At 48.1% G+C, this 22,394-nt stretch overlaps 1 long non-coding RNA gene across 1 annotated transcript; it reads left to right on the forward strand.

Annotated features, from left to right (window-relative positions):
* The first annotated feature begins 1,987 nt into the window (after window positions 1-1,987).
* On the forward strand, window positions 1,988-4,563 carry LOC144173425 (uncharacterized). The gene is made up of 3 exons (XR_013323267.1): window positions 1,988-2,597; window positions 4,101-4,242; window positions 4,432-4,563. It is a non-coding gene; the product is annotated as an uncharacterized LOC144173425 (long non-coding RNA).
* Window positions 4,564-22,394: the final 17,831 nt, after the last annotated feature.

The following is a 22,394-nucleotide window of genomic DNA, read 5'->3' on the forward strand; positions in this document are numbered from 1 at the left end:
GGAACAATGAATCACATATATATTTGACGCGCTTTGGCGCACAAGCGCACGCACAAGCACTTGCACGCACACGCCCACAGACATAGATACAGACACGAACGCACACCCGCGCACCCACACATACACACACACATGCATGCAGTCACACACGCACACACGCACGCACCACATAAAATTTAATAAACTTCGTCGATATCTATGGAACTGCCTTAGAGCAGTTTACTTATATAAGAGGGCTAAGGCGTATTTTTATGACGTTATTTGACAGAAAAAAATATGTCCACTGCTATAACAACACCGTACAAAGCATAAAAGGTGCGAGAAAAGGGTATCTTAGCGAAAATAGAAATTTCATGAACCCCTCTCAGGTTGTCTGCGGCGCTCAAACCGCTTTAGTGAATATCGTCTTTTGCTAATTGCAGACGCGCAGTACGTCTGAAATCACCAATGACTTGAATTTGAGAAGGACCAGATGTCCTCAGGTTCTCATTCTGCGTTTGGGACAGAGCCGCGGTAGTGCTGAAGAATTCATTGGGCTTTTGTGGATACCTCATAAAGAAATATATATAGTTGTTGAGACTATTGCATGTTCTGCATTTGGTCGACATAGCGTCGCAGAAACATTGTTTTTTGCTCAATGCTCAGCCATCAGCTCGCTGTGTTGTAGTGCGTGCACAATTTTAAGTGCTTTACAGGAACGTATAAATGGCTACAATCTGCTGTAAAATAGGTACTTAGTCCACGTTATTTATGCCCTGATGCGGTATATACATAGTGTTAACCGACTGTGCCGCATTTCGCACTGCATGCAGTTATATATGCTTGGATGTTCGTTAGCATTTTTCGTCTCGTGCATGCTATTAAGGGTGACTCACCTGATCCAACTCATATGGGACTTACTAATTCATGACGCAAATTCATGAGACTTACTAATTCAAAAGCACCATGTACCGATACAAGAAGTTTAACAAATTCACAGAAATGACACTAACGACCCGGTTTGCTTCTTCTAGAAATACAGTAGACCCTCGTTAAGACGAACTTGGTTAAAACGAACACTGATTAAGAACCACAACATTTTTCTCTTGTAACGTCCACAATGCAATACACCTCCGCTTAAGACGAATTTCGGATAATACGAATACATTTTTACCGTCCCATCGGGTTCGTCTTAACGGGAGTCTGCTGTATATCATTTCTTTGCAGAAAAAAAAAACAAGAAACGCATTTTGGTTTATCCAGTCTTCACTGGAAGGCGCTAGCGGTCTACCATGCGAGAGTTTTATTTCTTTGTTTAATTAGAGAAGCGACATATATCTAAAATAAGCAAACTAGGCCGTTGTGAATATCGGTATGTATTTGTAAAAATATTCGTATTGGTGCACGATGGTTTTTAAGTCCGTTGGTCATGACGTAGTAAGTCCGATAGGAATGCTAACAGGTGAGTACCTTTTAATTTCCACAAGCAAAAACAAAAGCCTCTTTGCAGGGAGTGGTTGACTGGGTGAACGGAACTAAACTAAATATACCATGTGATACCTGCATTATTTTGTATGTATTAATGCTGAAATGACATTGTAATTCCGAATTATGCTGTGCAGTACAGGAAAAATGTGCAGAGGTAACTTGCTGTTGTTGTGTGTTGTCATAGTAATTGAAGTTCATTGAATGATCCGCCTTCTACAGCTGCTTCCCCAGTTGCTGTTTTCCTGTAGTATTGGTGTTCAGGAGGGAAAAGGGCTGGGAAACAGGCCGATGTTTTATTACTCGCGAATTAGCTGTAAGTAGCTTTATATAACGTGGGTATCTAAGAGCGTCGCAGTATATTTTATTGACTACGGAAAGGCTTGTTGTCAAAAAAAAGCAGTAAATGAAGCCACGCCCTTTTGCGTTCATTGTAAACAGTAACGCAGAAATTGTCATCCAAAGTTAAGCTCGGATATCGCACGCACTCACGGCCCACCGCGAGAAACAACTTTAGCCAGTATTAACGCGCTAACGCGGCTATTATCTGAGCTTTGTTTCGGCCTCAGTGGGCGTAAACGTCCGCTTAGACACATATGCCCGTTTTCCGAATCAAATAAAAGCCATCACGTGTGCCGAGTTTGTATGAGCTCTTATGGGGGCGCATCGCCAAAGCCTCCGCGAGAACGAAAGTTTGCCGAAGCCATGAGGAAAAGACCGCCACTCCAGTAGCGCATTCCATGCGCATGCGTCAGCAGCAGCACGGCAGAGCTGTTTTTGCGTTGATTCACGGTACAGTGGGGCTGCAACGGGTACGACGACGACGGATGAAAATCGGGACAGCGTCAACACTTTAAACGACAGCAGCGCTCCCATCTTCCAGGATTCCCTTCGCTAATTTTATGGTCTTCCGCATGCAGCGCCACCAGTGGCATTCCCAAGCGGGTTTCCCAATTGCTCGCGCGATGCGCCTGATATTTACTAAAGAAATTCTCGGTCACGCTGGCGAGAACCGTTACCGCCGTTAGCAGTCTGATTGGGTTGATTGCGGCGTGCAACTGCGAATTTTTTCATATCCCCGGGCTGTATTTCCTGTTCGACGAAGTGGAGTTTTGCCAGGAGGCGCAAAAAAGGTCAGTGCTGCTTATTTATGTGCTGGTAACGGTTGTTGTTCAGTGACATCCTTGTTAACTGCTTCCGATAAACATACCGCTTCTCTGCCCGTTATTCGTGTGTCGTCCATGCTTGTGGTCGCGGCGTGTAACATTTTGTGTTGGAGAAACCTTTGCAGACGTAATTTACCAAAACTTCCGTGTTCGTGGGTCAGAGTCGGCTGGACATTTCTGACTGCATACGTTAGCCATTGCTATAAGGAAGTTGCTGGTTTGCGCGTTTCATGATTGTATTTTCCCTTACTGTGTGGCTTTGCTTAGTTGTGTATCTCTGCGGTAGCGAATCTTCTCGGGTTAGTCGCTCGCGATAATCGCGGGTGCACACGTGTAAAACTTCCAAGCAAGTTTGTCGGAGCGTCCATCCTTAGATTTATTGGTATTTTTAAAACTTGCGTGGTAATTGCGGCGTTGTGTTAGTCTGCTGAGTAGAATGCATTTACTGTGCTTACCAGACCGGGAGTCTTCAACCTTGCCCCTTGCGCGCAAGGTAGACGCTATTTCGAGTTGTGTTGATGTGCTTTCAAGGCGTCATCTTACGTTTATCTGTTCCATGATTCCATGTTTCATGTTTATGTTCCATGTTTCTTCCAATTCCTTTGACCAGTTGAGATGATCTATTTTAAATACCATTGCCTGAAGTGTAGAGAAATGGAAGGGACAGTTGTCTTAGCAGTACCGCAGTAACAAACGTTTCTTTTGTAGAGGGGAAGAAATGTGGAAGGAAACACGCAGCGGGTATATAGAATGTGTGCTGCCGTTTCTATGCTGTTAATGTCAGTGGTAACTTGAGACTTCAGGATAATTATCCAATATCCATAATTAGTGGTTGCTGCTTCACGAACCGCGTTAGAATTAAGCCACTCTTGCATTTTTATGCCGTCAATGTCGGTGGTAACCCGAGAGTCGAAATAATTTCCGACAACGCTCAGGTGATAAGTTCTTGCATCACTATGTGCACCCAACATTAACCCATTTCTGTGCTTCCTTGAACTTAGAAAATATACTGCGAAAACAGATTGCTACATTCTGTATTCACCCGCCGCGGTGGCACAGTGGCTAAGTCGTTGCGCTGCTGAGCACAAGGTCGCGGGTTCGATTCCCGGCCGCGGCGGCCGCTTTTCTGATGGAGGCGAAAAGCAAAAACGCCCGTGTGTACGAGATTTCGGCGCACGATAAAGATCCCCAGGTGGTCAAAATTAATCCGGAGCCCTCCACTACGGCGCGCCTCATCGCCCGCGTTGCGTCGGCGCGTTAAAGCCTACAATCAATGTATCAAATCAATGTACATTCTGTATTCGATCTGTATAACCTGTCCAGATGGCTGACTGTGAAGACATTTGTCTCTACACTGGTAGTTTGCGACAATTGTTTTCCCTTGTCTGAAGAACAGAAATTAAAACGAATTATTTCCATTCCTTACATATACCTCTGAAATCATGGCTGTGGCATTCACTGTGGCTGAAGACATATTCGGCACGCCGAGGCGTCGTCGTGACAAGTGTGGCAGATTATGAATGCATTGTGGAAGTCATACAGCCACGAAAGAGTGCCTCTTGAGTGTTGCGTATTATACAGACGTTCACCACTCCGCATGGAGCAATGACAGGTGAGCCTAAAAAAGTTCAAATATTTTTATATTTAAAATTGTTTCGCCTGAAAACGTTACCAGGGATCGTGCTGCAAAATAAATTTTAGCACAACTAATCAGGCATTGTACGAGATCTTGTAGTACTCCCTTCTTAGAGGGAAGCGTAAATTTATGCTTCGATATTTTTATACTGTTTTTATTTTCTAGGAAATAGGGTTGACCGGGACTTAAAACAATGGAACAAGGAATGCATACTGCCATTTTCCTGGTTATTGAAGGCGTGTGTTCACCGTTCTTGAAGGCGTGTGTTCACAAAAAGGAAACACATGAAAGCCGTTGTACGGGATGAAATCATTGCATTGTACAAGTAAGTACGCACTCCCAGTTCTGGAACTTTGATGGTCCCTTTTTAGGTAGTTGCAATATACGTAATGGCTTCGCAACTCCGTTTCAGTGACAAATTGACCTGTAGGTGAAAACGGCAGTAAGAGCTTTTGGGAACACGTTGGCAAAACTTTCCTGGAAATGCACTCCGAGGAGGCCCTGCCAGGAACGCCTGCATCTCAATTTTAGTTGGGTAAGTTGGCATTTTATTTTTGTGGGACTCAATTTATGGTAGTGTTTATTGAAGCTGGCATTTCATTTTTGCGGGACTGAATTTGTGGTAGTTTTCTTTGTACCAAAATCTTACTGTTAAAAATAAATCGTGAACTCCAATATTGGGAAATACCTTCACATTCAGCCTGTTTCGGATGCTGCAACATGTGGACAAAAAAACTATTATTTTGCATTCAAGTTTTGCATACATTTTGCTTTCACATTGAGAGTTGCTGCTGTGATAATACGGCACCACGGCCACGCCCAGTGCGGTTGCTTTCCAGAATTAGAGAACGGCCATTGACAGTCTGTGCTAATATTTTTTGTATATTGTTAGCAGCATTCCCAGAAAAGGAACCAAGAAATCACTGATATTTCAATCAATTACTGTGCTATAAAAGGGGTATCCTAAGCAACTCACTCATTTAAAGCCATCGTCTAACAAAATTTTCTTCTTCCTTCCTTAAAGGTACATGACGTGGTCCAGTTATTCTCGAGGTCCAGTTATTTTGAGATAAGAAAATGGAAGCGTAAATATTGTCTGCAAGAAACACGTCATGTATTTTCCGCCTGCGTTGTCACATCAAGATGTGGTCATCCTCCTCGCCATATATTTCATAATCTCCTGAAATTTATGCGACTTTGGAGAGTTCTTGGGACTTTTGCAGAGAGTTCTTGGTCATTTAACAGTGGCCTGGTGTCACTTAAGTTGGAAGCCCTGTTGAAAGACTTGATGTGGTCACTCTATTTAGGGTTTTAAACTGTTTTTAGACGTTGAAGCCTACTTGGAAAGATATGTCATCGTTTAAATGATTGGTAGATGCTAGTGGCATGTCAATTGCAAAACTGAAGACGTGCTTTCCTTTGCAATTTTTCATTATTGGAACAAAGCGCAGGCTGCCTTTGCAGCTACTCTATCTCCCTGTTAATGTAGTTAATGGCACTACACTGTTATTTTTTTATTATTAAAACATTACGGTACCTGATTTCATGTGATAAAACAGCATATTTTATGCTCACTGTTGTGTAATGCTTTTTGAGTTAGTGCGAGGGTAGATGTACAAGTCTGTTTGTGACGCGGTTGCGCTTAAAGCCATCTTTATTACCCATGTTTTTTAGCAAAAAAGAATGGTAAATATTAGCGAAAATAGGAAAATGCCACTTAGATCATTTTAGCCACTTGATATAGTTTTGGTATTTGATCCTGTACGCTGGTCATTTTCTGCACAAGTGGAAACAGATATGTCTCCGTATCTCAAATGTACGCTATATTACGAGCGAATAAAATTTGCTTAGTGTTTTGAAAAGCATTGTATCAGTGCTAATAGTTGGTTTGGTGTGTATTTTAATGCGAGTCTTGTTTCTTTTACATGCAGCCAAAACCCAGAACAGGATGCGGCGGATGAAGCCAAAGTCTCTGTGTGCCGCTCCAGGTATCTCAGACCAGCTTTTATATAAAACTGTGCTCCGATAGGCAACTGTTGGGAACTGTCAGGGACCACACTGCTGCGGCGGTTTCTGTTTTCCAATTGTTGGTATCACTGTGGGCCATATGTCAAGGCTGCGTTAGAATGGTGCTTGCGGTTTCCTTCTGATACCAATGCATCCGCCAGCCTGGCAAATGACCTCAGTTTATACCAACAGGAAAGCTGATATATTCGAAAAGTGGAGTCCCATAGACAGCTTCTCAACGTCTATCGGAACACCGTTTTATATAAACAGCTGGTCTGAAGGTACCTGGAACGGCGCACCGGATAAATCCATAATCATTTTACGTGGATCAGTGTTCCAGTAACTTACACTACCCGTTTATTTGGAACAGTGATCCGTATACTTTTATTTGGAACGCCGATCCAGATAATTTAGCTGCAAAAATATGTGGTGCACTGTTCCACTTACAGTATCAGGGTATATGGAACACGGTTCCAAATATATAAGTGGAACTTTTTTGCAAAAAAGTTCCAGTTACTAAGTGGATCTTATGTGGATCCAGATTAAGAGTGTAGCGTTGGCGTACCATTGCTGAAGCAGTGGGTAGACCACTACCGAGCCGGGGGCGTGCACACCCACCCCTGTAACCATATCTTGGGGCTCGTTCGGTTGAACTTGCGAACTGGTCTGCAGGCTGGGGGTTGTGACAAACCCTTGTAACCTAATGTCATAGGGGCCAGAGCGTGGAAGTACGGTAATTCCACAGGACCTACTCGAGGAATCGGGGAGGCCGCACAACCCCTGCCCAGGAAGCGTGCAAAACGGCGGCCACTGCGGAGGTTCCTGGTCAACTGGAATCCGGCCCTACGCGGAGGTCGGGCGGTCGAGTGTCAACCCGGCACTTCGCAATGCGGTTGAAGTACGAAGGCGTGTCGAGATCGATCAACTATGACTGTCTTTGGCCGGGGGAAGCAGCGCACCCCTGTAATCCAGCGTGAGAGGAGGCCGGCGAGTCAAGTTGCGAAGAAGCAAGTGCTGCCAGCGTACAGTCGTTTGTAGTTGGCAGTACCAACTATAGTCGGGAAACCACTACGGGCCGGGGAACTGGCGACCCTTGTAGCCGCAAGCTTTTCGGGGCCAGCGACCTGATCGCAACAAGTCGGGGGGACTGACAGACCCCTGTAACCTAACGTCAATGGGAACGAGATGTTGTACAGTCCATTTGGGGCCGGGGGGGGGGGGGGGGTCGCGCTTCCCTGTAACCTTGCTGCGAGGGGCCTATAGACTGATCTTCTCTAGCTGAGGCGCAGGCGAACCTCGGACATTCTGGAGTACTACGTGGATCCGGTGAATTGAACTTTGAAATTAGGACCTGGACTTAGGTCCTGCGGATAATAAAGTTTGTTCTCTCTCTCTCGTCACCCAAAAGCTGCAGGGACGTACTACCACGAGCTACTTGGTGTCCCGCACGGGGAAAACGAGGAATGGTGAGGTTAGTACACCGACCGGGGAAACTCTCCTGGCTTAGTAACGGCTTGTCGGCCCGGACCGATCTTCTCTGCCATATGCAAGGCAATGCCCGAAGACTCTTGTTCCTATGAGCGAAAGAGTAGGCAAAAAGGAGGACATAAGAATAGGCCCTTATCTGCCGAAGGGACCTTGCGAATGGGCCGTTGAGGCACCGTGCGCATTCAAACTTCCGGTGTCCGGAGACCGTGAAAAGCAGGTGTTGCAAGTACCCGTGTATAGTAGAAAGCCTCACTGGTGATTCGTAAGTACATGATGCGGGGCCGTCGATCGAGGACGTTAGTACGCATCGGCCGCGGAGCTGGGTTCGGGGAGGGGGGGGGGGAGGAGGGGCGGCCGTCGCCACCAAATAGGGTACTTCCTGTCTCCGATGGTTGGGGCCCAGTTATCGGACCCTATGGGTGAGCGGTTACCCGTGGCAGGGAACGCACATTTGGCACTTGGCACTGTCTGATGCCCTCACTGAGCAAACAGTCTTGAAAAAGAGTCAGACAATTGGATTGGAGCAAAATTGCTCCCCCCATTCCGATCCCTTTTCCCATAACCCATCCCGATGCCCAAGTTCCCGTTCCCAGCAACCCACCGATCCGGCTTCTTCCTAGGGGGGACAAGGGGGGTGGCCCGTCCCCCTGGCGGTGGGGCGCAAGATAGCTTTTCTCGTTAATTTCTCTTCACCTTCGGGTGGACAAAATACTCTTTTACGGTTGGCCTGTTTTTGTACTGTTGCAATTGGGTATAACCGGTTATACTTCGGTGGTACGGGGAGCTAAGAAAGCTCCATTTACTCGACGCTCGTGTCCAATGGGCACCGAACAATCTAGAATTTACAAAAGCCTGAAATGTCGTGTATAGCCTACATGTTACGGCTACCATTTTGGTTTGATGTATTACATCGTCAACTGGTGCCGGCAGCTTTATGAAAAATGATTTCCACGTCCACTGACGTGGCGCTAATACTAACGTTAAAGCTAATAAACCTTATCTCTCACAAGGGTGGCAGGCGAAACTTCCTAGTCATACCTACCGCGAGGACAACCACACAAATAAAATTAGAAGAGAAACTGAAAAGTAGGCTGAACTTTAACGTAGCGTTATGCTTATTGGTCTTATGCTTATTGGCCCTCAGGCTTTAAGGTTGAAATAAATGAAATGAAATGACGTCTTTAGCCGTCACCCCTGCTTGTCATACAGTGAGATCCACGTTGCTTGATACGTCCTTCACAATAACGTCAGCGTTACCAGGTGTTAGGTTTGCAGGGGCGAAGAAACACACGAAAACCAAGAATTTCACATGTGAGCGATTTCTTTTACACTACCTGAAATTTACAAAGGCAATACCAACTAGCCATTCTGATATTCCGTCTGCCTTTTATTTATGCTACGTCATTGCTCTGCAACATTTGTAGCGCGCACTCTGTGCCCCCCTTTTTTACGTTCGTCATATTAGATCTCTTTGAACAGTACGTGAACGAGTATCAACTTGTCTAATTGACAACCACAACACAAAATGTTCTACAACAGTGGGCTCTGCTGCCTGTTGAGCAGGCGTCCTCTGTTTTAGATGCAAAGCATCTCTTGCTCGGAGCTATGTCCGGCGTCCGTTCGTTGTCCGCACCTCTAGCCCTACACTATAAAAAAAAATAGCGGCGCCCGGTTTCTATCCCACGACTCTCTGGCCGCAACAGGAGGTACGCTGTGCTCTTCCCACTGCGCCACAAACCCGAGACAGGAGCAAGTGCTACGAACGCGCCCTATGTCTTTGACTCATTCAAACTACGTCAAGAAGCTACTGATACAACGAAGGTACGCGAAGCTGAACGTCAATAGAAACGACGAACTGAAAACTTTAGAGGAGGATGTTAGCATCTCTTGCTCGGGGGGATTTCCTGCGTCCGTGCCCCGTCCACAGCGCCTCTGATGATGATTGTGGCAGGATGCCCTTAGGGTCTGGCCAACCAAAGAATCCATCACGAGATAGCTTCGCGTTCAACCATCGTCGTCATCTTCCCGTAGGGGAACCGCTGAAGACGAAGAAGGAGAAGACAAAGCTGCGAAGAGGAGGGCGTGTACGTTTCTCTCGCCCCGTCCGCAGCGCTTCTGATGATGATTTTGGCAGGATGCCCCTAGGAATTGACCAACCAAAAAATCCATCACGAGATAGCTTCGCGTTCAACCACCGTCGTCATCTTTCCGTAGGGGGACTGTGAAGAAGAAGAAGGAGAAGCAGACAAAGCGGCGAAGACGAGGGCGTGTACGTTTCTCTCAGATGGTGCACCAACGTCAACAACCTGTACCTCACCAACGCTGACGGAGACTACCGATTCTACCACAGAGACGACAACATTGACAAGAGCATGATGGACCAGTTTCGGTGCCTCGAGCACCACCGCCTACTCACCGTAACACAACAGTACTTGGGTGCCTTTGCCACCGGTGTGGACCCGGACGTGGAATTCCCTCTGGCGCTACTAAACCCCAGCTCACTCAACATAACGGCAACGCGCCAGCTGCGCGATAAGCGGGCATGCGCGTCTCCTCTCTCATCTCCTCCTCTCCACCCCATCTGCTCTATATAATAAACCCGGTCTGCGCGCCGCTTCTTCAGCTGCTGCTTCGGTTGAGACACGCTGCACCGTCCGATGAGCTGAATGGACGCCAACAATTCTGCTTTGCATCACCACATAGTTCCCTTCGGGGAGATTGTGTAATTTTTTTAGTGCACATCCAGGGCTGTAAGCAGTTCAGGACTTAGGGGTGCTATGCACTGGAGCTCCTGTGCCAATTACAGACGCATGAGGCTATAAGAAATAAAAAAGACGTTTCCCACTCCCACGCGCACAACACGTCAACGAATGACCACACTGCACCCCCAAAGTTTGCGTCAGTGGACCTGATATATTGCTATTGCGAAATTCTGATAGATCCAACCGAGGAGCTGTAGGCGGCTTTCGTCGAACACTAGAGCCTTTTTGAGTTTAAAGTTTTTCACGCTTCTCCTGTTGAACGATCCCCAACAACATTTGTCGGGTTAATAGACAATAGCATGCGAAGTTTGTTGTTGAAGTTAGAGTTGTTTTCGCTAACTTGTTCATATAAGTTTCAGACACACTACTGAAGAGCACAGCGCCGGCCTTGACGTTTTCCTAATAACCTAGAGGGAACTGCCGTTTGTAGAGTGCTGTACGTTAGTTCTGGCGTTGCACCTAATGATGGCGTTACACCTATTCTGCAGGAAATCGCAGCCATAAGAAATTTGAAAGCACCGCAACCTGGGGGTAACCTACCAAGTTTATGAGATTAAGCTCCTACTATCGTCGGTTGGTGACTATTTTTGCGGACATCATTCGTTTTGACTTTGCGCAGAAATGCAGCTGTCATCTGGACAGCAGAGTGCGAGGTACACATTTCTCAATTGGAATCCCTGATCCGTTTGGACCAATACTACGCCAGTTCAGAACGCCTGCTCCTACAGAAGTGCGCACAAACGCCAGGGTAATCGGTATTGGAGCAGTACGTTTTGAGATACACCATGGAGCACAGCCCGTCTTCGTCTCTGGCATCCGTAAGTTCGGAAAATTCCAATTTGAGCACATATCAGTGGACGCTCTTTTACTATTGCCATCAACCATCAGTCTCAATGCTTACTTATAGGACTGCCCAAATCATCTGGGTGGCTTCCTGGCAGGGCCCGGGTGCTCGAAGAATGTGAGTGTTGTATATAAAAAAATATGTCCCAGTCCCGCTGACGTTTCGTGCCTTTGGCGGAGCCAAGTTTCAACGACCGCTCATGACGTGGAAACTTTGTACAACTACACTGCAGCCGTAGTTGACGCATTTCCGGATATTGAAACTTTATCGCGTGAAACAGAGCGGTCCATATCTGGCAACGCTCGTAATCGGTGCTTGTGAATGTATACCTTCTAAGCAACTTTGTTATCAGAACGGTCTGCATTGAAAACCAAACGGCAGTGCAGCTAGAGCACGCTTCTTGCTTGTTGTACTGGAGGGGCTGTATCCTTGCGCGCTCCTGGCTATGGATGACGATTGTCATTTTGAACCATGTTTTCGCACGAACACTGCGCCGCGCAGAATAATACTTTTACTGGCCCAACAAGCGGCACAGCCAAATGGGGAGAGTGCCAATGCTAAAGGCGGTCTGCCGCCAAAAACCCAGTCTGCTTCATCATCTGCAACCACCTAGTGTTCTTTGTGAGCAGGTTGGGATTATTCTCTGTTGTACCCTACCGCGCACATCAACGGGCAACCGCAGGTCTTTAGTCTCTGTTGCCATTTGACGCGTTAAGCAGAAACTACTGCTGTACCGCCTACTATTTCTGTGTTACCGAATCCACCATTATCTAGTACCACTCTGCCTATCGGCCGTTTACCTGAATTAGCGCATCAGGTCAAAGTCTGACCAGCACGCCGCACTGCCATGACGCCAAGGCGTATGCTCGGAACACGCGTGATGGGCTGAGGTGGTATGTTGGGTTGTGCAAGTTAACATTTCGCATCTATAGGAAGGCGCCGTGACGCACGATGTGATGTCTGCGCACGTAGTCTGCCCACACTGACGTGTCGGACGTCTTTCAGCTTTTTTTCACGAAAACTGATAGTGAGCGGACTTCCGCGACGAGCCGTCGTTCACCAGGCAGCAACTTTAGGACTACTTCGGCTGTGGCCCCACCGGGCTCGGAGTACATTCCGCCCGGGTAATGCTTCGCTCAATGACGGAAAACGCTCAGGAATGCGAAAAAAATGTTGGCCCTTCTTACAGCGCAGAAACAAATGTGCACAAACTGCACGACCAGCGTCGTCAGTTTGTTTACTTTGCCCTGAGAGAATGGCGGCTTGTAGGAGTTATGTGCTGCGGTCAAGGGTGGTGCACATGAAGATTGCTTCTAGAAAAAGGTGGATTTTTTTGTTATCAGGCACGTACACTTAGTGTGCTTATTCTGATCGTTGCCACCAATTTATTGCGGATGCTGTAGAATAGTTTTTTGTCTTTGTTCCTTACAGTACCGGCATTCTACACCGTACCATCGTCAGAGGAACGAACTCGTTGAATGCACGATCGCGCACCCGTATTCGTGCACGAGCGCGCACAATCGCGCCCATAATTTCCATGCATGTCATCTACGATTATCTACCCATGCATGTCATCTACCTTTTAAAAGCTGCGGCTAGGACACAGCCAAGCCTAAAACAACCGTTTACAGTCGCTTCTACGTCGTTTACACGCGGACACCACAATCTCCTCAGGGCCGCACCATACTACCATTCTCATTGCAGAATGAGCTGTTGTTTGTGAAGCACTGTGCCTGCACAGGTAGTCCCGTAAATTAGCCCTTCTGCATCGCAATGCATTTCTAAACGATGATATAATTTTTGCCACCGTGGTGTACCCTACTGTAATTGTGATTCCGGGAGGCTATTATTTCCCTTCAATAAACATGGTTTTTGCTTTACGTTTTTGTCAAGTAACGCACGCACATTTGCCATCCTCGTCCATATAACCAACCTAACGGACCCACTAAACGTTGTTACAATTTGTGGTCAAAAAGTGAGTAAAATTTGTTCTCATGGCATCCAGCTTTCGGAGGTGTTTCGACTAAAAAAGCCTGTAAGGATGGAAAACTGATATTCTTGTGCACACAATAAAATATTTGTGTAAGGCTATTTAACACCCCAAAGTGAGGGTGTGGGCAGCGCAGCTACGCGCGACGATGTGGATTGGTTGAGCACGAAGCACAACATACAGACACCTTGAACGCACACAAATGACGCTTCGACCTCAAATAAAACGCACCAAGATAACCAACGGAATGGTTGGCGAGAGAGAGTATATACATACGTTACAAATATATTTGCTTTTCTTGTTTTTATAACCAACACAGGAAAGTCCTCTGAGGGAGTGGCTGGGCTTGTCGCAAAAATCAAATATTAAGTGCTAATGCACTTCTTAAGCGACCCTTCGTCGCCGTTGCACAGTGGTGAACTGGGACACCTTCCATTCCACACTGAATGCATCCTTCTCGGAGCCCATCCCGGATCCCACCGCTCTTTTTCGGCGTGTCCTCATGGACTCCTCTCAACATACGTGGGTGGAGGAGTCCCGCCCAAAGCCTGATCTTCGGCTCCTGCAGCTTTGGGCTCAGTGCAAGCAAGCTGAATTAATTTCCGCACGGGATCCTTCGTCCCTACCAGCCAGGCTTCAGTATCAGCGCCTTACCGCTGCTGCCAGGCGGCACGAAAAAAGACTGTCGAGGCAGCGCTGGCTTGAGTGGTGCGCCTCTCTAGGCCCATCTTCCTCAACGGCGTCTGTCTGGCGCACGTTTCGCGCAATGGAATCGGGCAGTCGGCCTCCAGATGCAGCTGCCAGCGCTTGTATTGCGTCAAACAAGGACCCGGCACAATTCGCCCCCGACGTTGCTCGGGCCTTGTTTCCTGCATTTGACGTTGTGCCAGTTGCCATGCCATCTCCGTTCCCCCTGCCTAACGGTGTTGGATTACGGCCTACTCATGAAGCCGTTTTGGGAATCCAGGCACCGTTCACAGTTGCTGAATTCCTGGCAGCGATCGATCACGCTAAACAGCGGACTGCTCCGGGTCCCGACGGCATAACTTACGAGGTGTACAAGAACATCGACGACCCAGCCCTCGTGCCGCTTTTGGACTCGGTTAATCAGGTGTGGCTCTCCGGTCAACTACCTGACTCTTGGCTTCGGGCGGATATTGTTCCCATTCCAAAGCCCGGGAAACCACCACATGTACTTCGGAACTTGCGCCCATCGCCCTGACATCGACGCTGTGCAAGTTGTTAGAGCGAATGCTTGCAACACGGCTTCAGTGGTGGCTTGATACCTTTCAATGGTATCACCCGGCGCAAATTGGATTCAGGCCCTATCTCGGTACTGAGGATGGGTTGGAATACCTCTCATCTATGGTTTTAGTTGGAGGCCGATCCCGCCGTGTGAGATCTGTGCTCGCCATGGACATATGCAAGGCGTATGACAATGTTAGTCACGCTGCCATCCTAGAAGTTCTACATGGCCTTCACCTTCCAGACAAAGTCTGCGATTTCGTCCGATACTTCCTTCAACACCGTTCTTTTTCCATCCGCATCAACGGAGCAAGTTTCGGTCTCTTTACACCAGTCCGAGGCGTACCACAAGGGTCTGTTTTGTCTCCGCTTCTTTTCAACATCGTCATGTTGCCGCTAGCTTGGCACCTTGCTTCAATCCGAGATCTATATTTCCTCATGTACGCGGATGACATTACGGTGTGGTCAGTGCATCCAGACCTGTCACGACAAGCTGAGTGTCTCCAGCAAGCACTAACAGACTGCCAGAGGTGGTGCGAGTATGCGGGCGTCTCTCTCTCGCAAGAGAAAACTGCTTTACTTCCCGTGGCCAACGCTTGGGGCCGCCGCCTCCTTGCAGTGTCTCCCGTTTCACTGCAACTGAATGGGAACGACATACCCGTGGTTGACCGTCTTCGGGTCCTAGGACTAGAAATATCGGCATCAGGGTCAGCAGCTCAGTGGCTCCGATCTGCTCGGCAGAAAGCCGGACAGATGCTCCACCTCGTTCGCCGCATCGCTCAGAAGTCTGGCGGGGCCTGCTGGACTGTTGCCCGTCTCCTAGTGCGCGCCGTACTACAGCCACGGCTTGTGTATCAGGCCCAGTTCCAGCACATGACGCAAGCGGACTGGGCTCGGCTTGAGGCCATCAACAGGGCCGCCATGCGCACCATTACTGGCCTCCCTCGCATAACACCAATCCCGCCGCTACAAGCCGAAGCCCAGCTAAACACCCTAGATGAGATCATCCATCAGCGTCGTTCCGCTCGCCTGCTAAAGCGTGGATATGTACCGGAGGCAGCGGCTCTCGCTGCGTATATGGGCCACGTTCCTGATACGATGCCAGCCTTTTCTGCGGCTAGACCGCCCTGGCTCTACCATCAGGTGACGGACAACAAGCCTCTGGCAAGGCTACATGTCCGAACCTCTGGCCTTCATCAACCTCCGGATGCAGCCCTCCTTCATGTCCGTCACTGGGCGCCTGCGACGCGGACACGAGTCATACAGGCTTTCGTGGACGCCGGGGCACATGACTGCCTCGTAACCACAGCCTTGGCTTGTCCCTCTCACCCAACCTTAAACCAGTGCTGCGCCTACGAGACCCTCCGACCTCTCCCAAGCCTGTTGGCAGAACTTACTGCAATTCGGGATGGTCTCCAAGCGCTCTCATCGACTGTAACTACCGGTGTGAAACTGGAAATTTACACGGACTCAACGACGGCGATACGTGATCTACGTCGCGTTGCGCGTAGCACCAGCATGTCGGCACGTATTCACGCGATCCTGGACACATACCCATGCCCTGTGCGTGTATTGTGGGTTCGCCGGGACATGCTTCCTGCCCACATAGCGGCGGATCGCGCCTGTCGCCGTATAGACCTACAAAGGCCGCTGCCACTTCTTCCGGTGTCCACACGAGAAGAACTGCTGGTGGAAAAGGAGAACCTCCGCCGCGCCACGCGTGCTTTACTTCCACCGCGTGGAACCGACCTCCCCAGTGGGCTCGCTCGCTGGGAGGAGGTCCTGCTGCGGAGGCTTCGAGTTGGGGTGGCATTATCCCTAGCAGTGACCCACGCTTGGCCTGCCCGCTATCACGCACCGTTTGCGGACACCTGTCCCTTTTGTACGGTCCCTGCGTCTGAAGCGGACACGAGCCACCTTCTATGGACCTGCCCTGCCCTTCAAACCTCTCGCCTGCAACACCTCCGGGGCACAGGGCTCCATCCTGGGAGACCCCCTGATCTACAGCGGTGGATATGGGGGCCTCAGTACCGGTCTCTGTTGACGTTTCTGCGTGAAACCAATGTAATGTTGTATATATAACTGTTATGCCGTAAGGCAAACTCTCGCAAAAAAAAAAACTTGCGTCCACCGGCGATGTCCGCATCACATACCCACGTGGGGGATTGGCCAGGAATCTCCTCGTCTTCCTTGGCAACGGGGGGAGATGGGCGCGCGCTGCCTGGCCGCTGACATGGCACATACCCACGTGGGGGATTGGCCAGGAGTCGGGCGTGAGAAGGGCTAATGCACCCGCTTAAAGGAGTACTGACACGAAATTTCAAAGCTGACATCCGCTCTAGCAATCAAGTACAACGACAACAAAAATAGGTGTCTGTGAATAAATGCATCTTTCTTTCTTTGTAGTTGTGTGTGTGTGTGTGATCTCTCTTTCGCGAACATTACCGAACCGCGCAAATTCAACTCGTGCATTCGCACTTTCACATTCTTCCCCCCGGGGAAATGCGGGGAATTTTTTTGGCGCTAATTTTGGAACATGCATTTAAATTTGAGCATATAAAAATCACCATGCGTATTTGAAAAAAAGCTTTCATCGTGATGTGGAGTGGGCAAAGTCCTGTAGTTATTGTGTTCAACAAGTATTGAGATTTTATTGAATACCAAATACATATTCCCCACGGTTTCAATATCCATCCAAAAGAGTTGTCATTAGTTCGACACCCTATTTGCAAATGAGTGTAGAGCTACTTATTATGGTTTAGGAACCTAAGAGAAAGGGTGTAGCATAACTCCAATTTTGAAGGCCTTTTACACCCTTTTTCAAGGGTGGAATTTAACATTTTGTTCTAGCGGGGAGATGTTTTGTAGATTACGGTTTTAAAACAATATCAATGGGCATAATTTATTTGAAGCTGAACACACTATTTCAAATCCCTTTCAACACCTAACAACACGTGACGGTGTTCAGTAGTCTTAATTACACACAATAATAAAAGAAGGGTGTCGGAACACAAAGAAACAGCGTGCGACCACCTCCCACCACCGTAATCACACCTGTTAAAAATATTAGAGGAAGAAGAGGTAGATTGGCAACTGCCTCCTACTATCACTATCATTGTAAAGTCCCATCCGCCATTAAAATGAATCACCCACGTCCCGCTGTCCCCGCCTTGGTTTCTTCAACAAAATGGTGCCGTGAACAGGATGGAAGGACAACACAGTTGAAGAACGGAGTGTGCGGACCGCCTTTAACGATGATGTGAGTGACACGGCTGCGATGGGACTGAACTGTGACCGCTGACCATGGCCCGCAGGCGGACGTGACTACCCGCGGATCAATTGAGGGCTCACCAAGCAACTAACGATCAGGCACCCTCACCAACGCTACCGAACGGACGCCTGCGGGGACCAACGGAAGAAACGGCTTCGGTTTCTCGCCTACCATGACTCTTCTCGGTGACCTACAAGTATTAACGACGCCGAGCATCGACATGGAGGCCCTGTGCGAAGGAAGAAACCTAATCCGGAACGACGCCACCATACTGATCAACGACATAAAATCACGGATGAATGCCGAGGCACCATGAATTGGTGAGCTAATTTTCCTCAAGAAGAGCCTGATGGAAAAATATGAAATAATTAAGAAACTGGACAGTGCAATTGAAGAGGTTTTCGAACTGGATGATTTAGAAAAAGAATATGAAGCCGCCTATGAATTCGAAGATCTCATCCTATTGACGAAATTTAGAATGGAGCGATTGTTCCCAGAATTGCAGAAGTATTCCACCGATGACATTGCTACAACAGCCTGGAAAAAGCAAGATGGTATCGTAAACGTCAACGAATCGGCTTTGGAGAACAGTCATCGTCCAAACAAAAACAGCGATTTGACGACTCCTCTGAAAGAACATCATGAGCCAGAAGTCAATGAACAAGTTGTTTCCTTCAAACCAGGGATTAATTTATGGAATAACGAAGTGGTGTCACCCGTTCGTGTTGCTCGCTCAGACGACTGCAACCCCAAAGATGAAATTTCTCGATTACCGACAGCAGAAAGGACGAATAACCCGATCAACGAGAACGCTGTGCAGGAACCTGCAGAGCCGTCTTGTGTGCAAGGTTCTAGCCACAAGAAAAGAAGATCAAGGCGCAAGGAAGGACATAATGAAGGACCAGCAAAACCACAGGTTAACGCAAAAACACAGCAGAGTTATGGACGTTACAAAAGGAACTCTGGCTCACCCATGGAGACGCCTAATACATTTCATCACAGCAGCATGGCTTCAGGGGGCATTTCGTTTACCAAGGAAGAGCGTAAAAAAGATCTGAAAACCCCTACGTCCAAACGAAGACCGCGAATACGGCAAAACCAAAATGCCCTACGATGTGCAGGCCAAACTTCCGTAAACACGGTTTCACCAAAGCACGTGACCAAATGCCGACTGATCGGTAAAACGAAAAAGAAACGAGGAGCCTCACGAAGAAGGATCGTTCTACACATGGAAAGAGTCATGCGGCACGTCAATTCCTCGACACGACAAACGATCCGACGCTCATGCCACACGAAGCATGCGCGAGCGCTGCTAGGTCATCCAGGACAGACGATGGTCAAGGCAAGCCGCGTGCCCTGGCCCAAGTTCACAAAGCGCATGTGCCACAGAAGGTGGAAACATAGGTGGAAGCAGAAGAATGAACTATCATTGTGCGGCTAACACGAACCCGACGTAGCTTCTGATTACAACGGACTGTTAGTGAACTTGGACAATAGTGTTTCCGTTGGCTCCAGCTGAAAAGTAACTCCTGGTATTAGGTTAACCTTCCTTTACTTATCGGCCGGCCGGGAGGATGTTAAAAATATTAGAGGAAGAAGAGGTAGATTGGCAACTGCCTCCTACTATCACTATCATTGTAAAGTCCCATCCGCCATTGAAACGAATCACCCACGTCCCGCGGTCCCCGCCTTGGTTTCTTCAACAACACCTACACAACACATATAGAAAGAGGGGTGGGACAACAACAGCACAAATGTGTATCCACCTCGGAAAACTTTTCCCGTGTTTCAGGGAAGATTCAGGGTATTACTTTTTATAGATTTTAAACAAAATTTATTCGTATTGAGAGCAACAAACCACATATTCATTATCCAAAAACGTGGTATCATTCTGTTGGACTCACGACACAATTCCTATGTTCCATCAGTATAAAAAAATACATTTTCAAGGTCTACAACTGATTGGTGTGCTGTATCACTACTGCGCAACTACACTGTATGCCATAACAATAATTTTATCCAATTCTGAAGCGTCCGCTGCTTCGAAAAGGGAAGCTACGGCGGTGACGTTGAAGATTTTCCACAGTCAGTGAAGGGCGAGTATTGAAAACTTTATATATGACCTTAATATCGTCACTGTAGTCAAATAACACTTGTTTCAAACAACTTCAACACCCTACCGAAAGTTGAGAGGGTTGCAGTAGGGTAAAAATCATTTTTGCAATAGAAAAGGGTGTATAGCTGCAAATTGGGGTGTTGGAGCCCACGTCAGAGGGTGTAATGACCTCGTGAGAAAATTATAACAATGCTGTTACACTTTTTTGTAGGCGACAACGGTTTAATAAGGTTTATTGTGTCTGATATTGCAGGCCTTACTGAGAGCGTGCTCTTGGCATAAAAGACCTCACAGCGCTGATGTAGCTTTGATTACCACAAAAAAATTCACCCGCATTTCCCCGAAGGGGAGCATGGGGAAGTGCGAATGCACGGGTGATGCGAAGGAACTCTTCTTGGGCAATCGCCCTAAGTGGGTATGTGGTGGGGTCGCTTTCGCACTTGAAAACTCTTCTTGGCCAATCGCCCTAAGTGGGTATGTGGTGCGGACGGACGGACGGCGGTGGACGCGTGATTCAGGGTCGCTTAAGATAATACTGATTGTGGAATTAAAAGCTATTTAATTCCGCACTAGCCTGGTCAAAGTTTCAATGACTTGTGGGCTTGGCGCCTCGTGATCCCGATGTATGCTATAGGATTCAACCAGGGCTTCAATCCCATCTCGGTGAGGTATATTTGTGTACAGAGAAGTTACATCTATAGTTACAAGGAAGGCGCCATCAGGGATTTTTATGTTGTTAATTTCCCGTAGGAAGTGGTTAGTATCACGAAGATATGCCGAATGGGTAGCGAAGGAACTCTTCTTGGCCAATCGCCCTAAGTGGGTATGTGGTGCGGATGGACGGACGGCGGTGGACGCGTGATTCAGGGTCGCTTAAGAAGTGCATTCGCACTTAAAAATGTTCGTTATAGCCGCATAGAAAAACTCTGTGCCTTTCTTTAGAAAGCGCCAGGTTGATGTTGAAACAGTGAGGTGGCTTGAAGAACGTATGATTTGCGTTTAAAGATGGTGACTACGATCACGTCACTTTCTGAATTTCTTCGAGGAAGGCGATAAAAGCTCCCTTGTAAAAATATTTACATGTCAGTAAAATTAGGGACCAGAACGTCTGATTTTCTATGCTTCACGCAAACAATCCCTCCTGCGACAGAGATACCACGCTTGACAAGCAAGCTTTGCTCACTTTTCACGATTGCATAGCTATCAGTGTCAGTATCACAGCAGTATATGGCGATGGTGAGTCTTGCTGGGAGTCAGGGTGACCTCTCCACCTGGAATCCCTTGAGCAGCACGTTGTTCAAGGATAGGCTTCGCTTCCGTAGCGCAATTGGCAGCGAAAGTTACTGACTTGGCCTGCGGATCAATAATCGCCCGTTTTCCGCCAAAAACTCCAGTCCGAGGACTGCGTCGCGGGAGCAGCTCGGAAGTGTAACGAAACACCAGAAATTCCAGTGTTTTGATGGAGGCGAAAAGCAAAAACTCCTGTATGTGCGAGATTTAGGCGCACGTAAAGATCCCCCAGTTGGTCAACATTAATCCGGAGCCTTCCACTCCGCCGTGCTTCATCGCCTGCGTTGCGTCGGTGCGTTAAACCCCACAATCAAACCAAATCAGGGATTGTGGTTCCATTATTGCGAGATGCGATGTCAACCTTTTACTTCGCGGGAAGCGACAACCTCGTGTAGTGCGTATGTGCGGCCCATCCCAGCTAATCGTTACTTTTTTCAGCTTCGTCGCAAGTGACGGGCTCATGGTTTATCAGAGCGCCCACGTGAAAGCTGCCGATGTATAGGCGTACATCAGAAGGTGTCGTTTAAACATTTAGGATGCATCGGGGTGTTGTATCTCGCCTTGTGCAGGCTGACGGTCATCGCACCGCGCTGACTTTGCAGTCGTTTTAATTCTGGTAGCCTTATCATGTACGGTGTGCATGTCTCCGTGTGGTTGTCGTCGTGTTCGGTGTTCCAGTCAGGGTTACATGAGAATGTCGTATGAGGGCGCTGCGTATACCACGGTCTTCAATGCGTCGTTGCGTCGTAGGAGGGTCTTAGTTTTTTCGCCACAGAGCAACCTCACCTCCTAGAAGTTGCTGTTTAGGTACTTCCTGGGCTGGAGGACCTTCCATCTTCTAAGTCAGCGGCGCGTCTGCGGATCAGTAAAACGTATGAATAGGGCAATGGCGAACGAATAAAACCCGGTGGGCCTGTTGCTTCAGTTTGGGCAATTGTCGATCTTGTTGGGGTGCGGTGGAAGCAGCCGTCAAGGTGCGGGTACGGCGAAATCTCGCAGATCCAGTCCCTTGTGTGGGCAACATCGGTAGATGTGTCCACCTTCTCCGCAGTAGTAGCACAGCAAACGATGGTTGGGGGTTTGCCACACGTCGGTCTCCCTGGGGTTGAGTTTAG

This window comes from Haemaphysalis longicornis, unplaced genomic scaffold (assembly GCF_048455015.1).
Source record: "Haemaphysalis longicornis isolate Haplotype H1 unplaced genomic scaffold, Haemaphysalis longicornis Haplotype H1 scaffold_3, whole genome shotgun sequence".
Classification (NCBI taxonomy): Eukaryota; Metazoa; Arthropoda; class Arachnida; order Ixodida; family Ixodidae; genus Haemaphysalis; species Haemaphysalis longicornis.